Source organism: Eptesicus fuscus, chromosome 5, assembly GCF_027574615.1.
Source record: "Eptesicus fuscus isolate TK198812 chromosome 5, DD_ASM_mEF_20220401, whole genome shotgun sequence".
NCBI classification, from domain to species: Eukaryota; Metazoa; Chordata; class Mammalia; order Chiroptera; family Vespertilionidae; genus Eptesicus; species Eptesicus fuscus.
This window is the reverse complement of record NC_072477.1, coordinates 29,053,341-29,060,034: the sequence shown is the minus strand read 5'-3', so window position 1 is coordinate 29,060,034 and position 6,694 is coordinate 29,053,341. Positions and strand designations below refer to the sequence as shown.

The 6,694-nt window shown below is 48.2% G+C and overlaps 1 pseudogene; it reads left to right on the top strand.

Annotated features, from left to right (window-relative positions):
• Positions 1-3,006: 3,006 nt before the first annotated feature.
• LOC114230561 (U2 small nuclear ribonucleoprotein auxiliary factor 35 kDa subunit-related protein 2-like) lies at positions 3,007-3,975 on the top strand (annotated as a pseudogene).
• The last annotated feature ends 2,719 nt before the right edge of the window (positions 3,976-6,694 follow it).

The following is a 6,694-nucleotide window of genomic DNA, read 5'->3' as shown; positions in this document are numbered from 1 at the left end:
TGCAAAAGTGTGAGTGATGTTTACAAATAAGAGCCTATGTCCCACCGTGCGCCCAGCTCCTGTCAGTCTGTGACAAATCGGCCAGTGTGCAGGTGGGAAGTGGGACTGGGCCTCTCTCCTGCACCCGGCGCTCCAGCAGGCAGGAACCGCACGGTGTCTGACGGGGAGGCCTCGGACAAGGGTGGGCTGACCGCTGGCCAACTGCACACGCAGCGCTGTTGCCACAGAACAGGAGACGCTTTGGAAGATCAAATCTCTGACTGCAGAGGCGGAGGGAATGGAGCTGTTAACAGACTGAGTGTCGAGTACAAGGAACAGGCAATGCGGGTCAGAAACTACGAAGTCGCAGCAGATGTGGCAGGCAGATGGCATGTCAGGCACCCAACCTGGCAGAGAAGTCCTGTGGACACCTGGGGAGGCTGCACCCCGAGTGTCTGCTGTACACTAACCACACCCAAGCAGCGCAGGGTTCTGGAGAAGCACAATCTCCCGAAATGGAGCCAGTGCGGGCAGCCAGGCAGAGCAGTGCTGGGCAGAGCGGGGCTCTGGGACAGAACTGGTCACGGGAGGATGAGGCAGGGCCCGCCGGAGACCTGCACACACGGGGCTCGGCTGGGTATCTGGCCGGGCACCTCGGGTGAGACATCAGCGGGTGGAGACTTTTCTCTCTCCCTTTACCAACACGAGAAGAGAGGGAGGGCTGAATTAGTGGTAGAAGCAGGTACCTTTGCTGGGAGCCTTTTAAAAAGACACAGATGTGTGGTGGCTACTGGTGTCACTAGGGATTTACTGCCATAAATGGGTCAGGTGTAAAAAAAAAGGCCGTTAATGGATGCTGAAGAGGTGAGAAAACATTGGGTAAGCCCTGAGCTGCTCAGCATGGGTTGTGCTATCCATTCTAAGATACTGAATGACTGAAATCACTGGTCAGCCAGTGTCTTGCCTGGGATGCCTCTGAGGAACCCTAAAAAATCTTTGGGGGGCCTGGGGATGGCTTTAGATTCACCCTCCACTTCCATCAGCACATGGTGTTCCAAGAAACAAGTCGGCAAGCAAGTCCAGGCTGAGAATTGATGTGCAGGAGATGCCTGGTTCAGAGGAATGTTGTGATTTTGCGGGTCCAGTATTTCAGCCGTGAGCGTCTTTGCCATAGACAACCTTGCCACAAGCAATTTCGCCACCTAACTAATTGGCCATAGGCGATTTTGCCTAAAAAGGAGAAAATCATAACTTTATTGCAAAATACAAAAGATGTGAATACATTTAAAGTGTGTGTCGATTCATAGTAATCCTGCTCAAATAACTGAATTTATTTTGGGGTTGTACTTAAGCACTTCGCGTTGAAGTCTTCTGTTACATAGTATTATGCGTTGTTTTTCCTGATGCATTTCCTTGTTCAGCATCACGATTTTTCTTTTTCGCTAAAATTTCTTCCTTCATTAAGAGGCGTATGGGTTTCCAAATGCCAAGATGCGTGGCTGTAACAGCTTTGTATTGCCTTGCGGAAGCCTCTACCCTGCTTGTTCTCGGCATGTTGTCACATGGCCATGGATAAACGATCCCAAGGTCTATGGGAAATGTGGACGAAGATTTATATCATATAAAAAGGGAAGCACTTCATCAAAGGAGAAACGAAACCAAACTGTCAACCAGTTATTTTATCTTTTTTACAGCAATTGATTCATCGATGGAGAAATGAAAGCAAATAAGAAAAACCCCAAACTGTTATTTTATATTTCTTATGGCAGTCAATTCGTCAATGGAAAAATGAAACCAACCAACCAACCGAACAAAAACCCAAACTGTCAAACAGTTATTTTATTTATTTATTTATTTTTTATTTATTTATTTATTTATTTATTTTTAACAGCAAGTGCTTGTGGCAACGCTGTCTGCCCCAAAGATGCTACACAAAGTCACCCGGAACTGCGATTTTGGAGCAAAGTAGATAATCTCATCTCCTCTGCATGAGGGGCGTGGCCCCTGGGGTGACCCAAAAGCAGAGATGGACGCTGAGGCTCAGCCAGTTCACTGTGCAAGTCCTTGGCAGGGCAATAAATCCGCCCAGCTGAGGAAACTGTTGACTGATAGCACCAAACCAAGCACGTCGGGCCTTAATAGACTGATGCTGGTTGGCTGCTTCCTTTCCTGAATTTGGTTCTGTTCACAAAATACTGATTTAAGGCACTTCTGACTTTCCAAACTCCTCTCACACCTGCATGAAGAGGTGGTATAACCTTGGCTTTGAGCAGGAAAGGCAAAGGGAACGAGGCGGGAGGCAGTGAGGATTTACTTCCAGGCCCCAGATAGTGTCGTCTTGGGGTGGGTGTTTCTAGAATACACAGGTGGCCTGGGGCTTTACAGATAGAGACCTGCGTTTAAACTGGCATCACCCGGGGGTGTCAGCGGAGTAGAAGGCGTGGTTCTTGCCCTCCTGGAGCATGTAGTCAACTAACAAATCAACAACAAACCATATCAGAGATATCTAGAAATGTTTCCTTTAATTGGCATAAGAGAGAATCTAAATGAATGTGGCCTGGACAGTCCAGGAGGACTGAGGGTGGGAAGAGGAGATGCCAGGAAGAGAAGTAGGCTCATCTGGGCTGGGCCTCTGGGGTGGGGTGGTGGGAGCTTGACTTAGGTTTATGTTTTGTTTTGTTAATCCTCGTCCCAGGATATATTTTTTCCCATTGATTTTCAGAGAGAGTGGAAGGGAGGGTGGGAGAGAGAGAGAGAGAGAGAGAGAGAGAGAGAGAGAGAGAGAGAGAGAGAGAGAGAGAGAGAGAGAGAGAGAGAGAGAGAGAGAAACATCAATGTGAGACACATTAATAGGTTGTTTCCCCCATGTGCCCCCTACCCGGGCCAGGGATCAAATCTGCAACCCAGGTATGTGCCCTTGACTGGGAATCAAACCTGTGAGCCTTAGGTGTGCAGACTGATGCTCTAATCACTTAGAACACCGGTCAGGGCTTGGCTTAGGTTTTAGAAATGGAAAGAGAGGCTGGCGACATGGTAGTGCCCCAGGCGGTGATGCTTCCAAACAAACAGAGCCAAAAAAGCACAGGGCTTCCCTGAAGAAGGAGAAAGAAAAGGAACGTTGGCAGGAACTCGCTTGATGGAGAGACTCAGGACTCTCACAGAAGAAGGAGGAGAAAGCTTTTATTGAACAACAAGAGAAGCTGTTGGAGATAGAGAGGCAACAATTACATGAGGAGTGGTGGCTGTGGGAGCAGAGGCATAAGAGGAATTCAGAATAAAGAAGGAAAAGGAAGAGGCAGCTAGAAAACAGCAGGAAGAACAGGAAAGTTAAAAGGAGAATGAAAACGGTAGAGAAAGAGAGAGAAGAAGAGGAGCCGAAGCTACAGGAAGAAAGCGAGAGAAGGCTGGCACAGGTTGAAAATGCTGGAAAATAGAGCGAAACCCAGAACCACCCACAGACTGATGACTATGAGGGAGAAAGGTGGAGCTAACTGTCCATCCTACAGTAAAATGGGAGCTTGCAGATTTGGAGACAGGTGTTTATGTAAACGCAGTTTCCCAACATCAAGCCCCACCCTTCTTATCAGAAGCATGTTTACAGTGTTGGAATGGAGCAGTGCTGAAGGGATGTCTGTGACCCAGACACCAGCCTGGAGGGCGGCGAGGAGGAGACCTACCCCCGAAAACGTGCTCCCCGAGGTCCAGAACCTGGGGAAGGTGATCCAGTTCAAGATCAGCTGCAACGTGAAACCTCATCTGAGGGGCAATGTGTATGTTCAGTTTAACGGGTGATGGTATGCAGGATGGCAGCTCGTGCGACTTTCCTGCCTTGTGACCCCATGGAGAATGGCAATGTGTGATTTGTATGAAATACAGCAATGCCCAAGAGCTCCCATATGGAGGTTGTTTCATAGTTGGTGGAGGGGAGGTAATGTGTTATGCAAGCATGCGTGTGGCTATCTCCTGGGCATTTGCAATTTCTGGCTATCAACCTGAGCTGCATATGCCAGGAAAACTCCATGGAGACTAGGCAGCCCGCTGTCCTACACAAAAGCCTCTTGGGATGGGAGAAGAGTAAATACTTCTCATTCTTTGACTCCCACGGAAGCAAAACCAGTGCAAATTAATGTCTCAGTAGGTTATTCTGCACCTATCTATTTGCACTTGGGGTTGGTAGAATGGTTTCTACCTGCATCTACCTAGTCATACAGAGACAGCGATACTTGGGAGAGAGGAGATCAGGGTCCTGAGTGTGCCCTTGTTGTTGGTCTCATTCCCTTATCATCACACACACACACACACACACACACACACACACACATACACACAGGTGCAAAGATAGAAAGCTAGCTCTCTAGATCTGAGAGTATGGGCTGACTTCAACCAGAAAACGACAACAGGTCCCCTGGGAAGAAATCTGTCAAGGGCAGGCGTTGAGGCTTTACTGGCTGAGCCTTGGGAACTGTGGCATGCTCTACGGTAGATTTAGCTGGTGGTCCACAATATATTAGCTGGCATGTGGTGAAGAAAACCCCGTCCACATCTGATGGGTTGGAGTGGCCCTGTTCAGTGACTAGAGTGTGTCACAGGTAACATGGCCACCGATGTGGGAGTAGAAGGAGCTATGCCCTGAGCCTTAAGTAGTATCTTATGCAGCCTGAAGGCAGTAGTAGAATCTAGACTGGAGCTAGGCAGCTGAGTGAGCCCTGTTTGAGTAAGTGTGACCTTGAACACTGTTCCTGTCTCCACAGGCCCCTCCCTGTCTTGCTGGGCAGGGGTGGTGCCTGAGTAACGGAATCCCCGAGGAAGAGCTGATAAGGGCAGCCCCAAGGGGCCCCTCTGGCGTCTTGGCTCCCTAGAAGGCTGCAGTAGGGTGAGGGACCCTAAAAAACCAGGCAAAGACTGGGGATCCTGGTAGGAAATTGTGTGGAGGTCGAAGCTGCTGGGCTTTGAGACGCTCATACAATTGCTTATTTGCAATTGTTGCCTCTAAGTACCAAATAGATCTGGTACATTCTCAGTGTCACAGAGTTATCAACAGCTCCTCACCACCCTGGAGAAGGCACACGGGACTGTAGCATGTTCTAACAGCTCATGACGCTTGTATCTCTGGGGGGCTTCCTCCTAAATTACAGGCTGTCATCTGAAGTATGTGGGACATTTGGTATTGGACTTAGCAGGTGATACATGTAATGTGTTAATTGAGCCTGGGGAGTAAAAGAAAATAGATCTAAATACAAACATGGGGGAAAGGCTTCCCAACATGAAACTGATGAGTATGAACTGCTTACCAATAACTTCCAACAAGTTGTTAAGCTGGTTGCAATAATTAATTTAAAAAACATAAAGTCAACTTTCTCCGAATTTGTATTGCCCATGTTTGCTGCTGTCATCCTCAGTCACTGCTGTCAATCACTTTGAAAGCCAAGATGTCAGAAACTGTTCAGGGCCTCTCTGATCTCTCCCTGGAGGACAATGGCTCCGTCTAGAGTATTCTCTGAGGCTGTGCTAGGACTAGTGTTAAAATGGTCCTGAAATGAAGTTCTGCCCCTTCCCCTGGGTCAGGCTATTCCATGGCTAGATCTTATCACAAAGACAAGTTCCCCTTGATATTCTTTTCCAACTTTCTGTTCTAAATGTCATCCTGGAAATCATTAATCACAATGAATAGCAAGTTATAATTAATAGAGGCCCAAATCATTCAAGTGGAAGATTACTCTTTTGAATTCTTGTATATTTCTTGGAAGATGTCCTTGAGTTAATTATTTAGTATTTGGGATTTTTTTTCCCCCCCTTTTAGCCACAGTCTTGTTTCCAGAAAGAACAAATTGATCACAGTGCTGTGGGGGAGGAGGGGATTATGTATAATGTATGCAGGAGACAGATGTTAAAAATAAAAACAGGGCTCTGGGGGGTTTGCTGCTCCCCCTGCTGGCTTTTTAGGACAAAAGGGAAAGCTGCCTGGGCTCCGAGCGGGGGGAAGATCCAAGGATGCTTCTAGGGCACCAGTGAAATACAACCCAAGAGAGATCTGACCATTGTCAGGTTCTCTTCAACATGGGACACAGCGGGTGCGGAGAAGAGGAGGTTTTCAAGCAGATGGGAGGGTTTGGCGGCTGGGGGTCATATCTTTTAGATGGAGCCATCCTGTGCCCCCAGGAATGAAAAACTACATCCACGTTGGGAACACAGGACATCAAGAGCTACTAGTAACCTGGAATATGGAGGCAACCATTCATCAGTGAGCCATACAGCTAAGTGGGCGCTGGGTCTGTGCCCAAGGGGGAGGGGCAGGGAGTGTGGAAGTTTCCAGAGTTTCCACACTGGCCTCCCCTATCCCTGACCTGCTGGCATCGCCTTGGCAACTCAGACAGCTTGGGATCATGTTCCCAGGTACAATTGATATTGATGTCCTACATTATCTTGTTGGTCTCTTCGTGCCACTTGTTTTTAAAAGGGACACAGCTGTGTACCTATTCTCTAGACTCAGCAACTACTGGGTTACAAAGCTCCAGAGAGGAGTCCTAATGCATCCGGCTCTGGGCAGTTTTCAGCATCACTCTGGCGTTGGGTTACAATGCCTGGGTCCCATTCCTGCTGACCTAGCTTCACCCTGCTGGCCTTGGGGAAGCCCGATTCACAGGATCTTCATTGTGAAGGTCTGTGATGGAGAAATGGAGCAGCTTGGGTCTTCAGACTGGAATCCTGAACTATG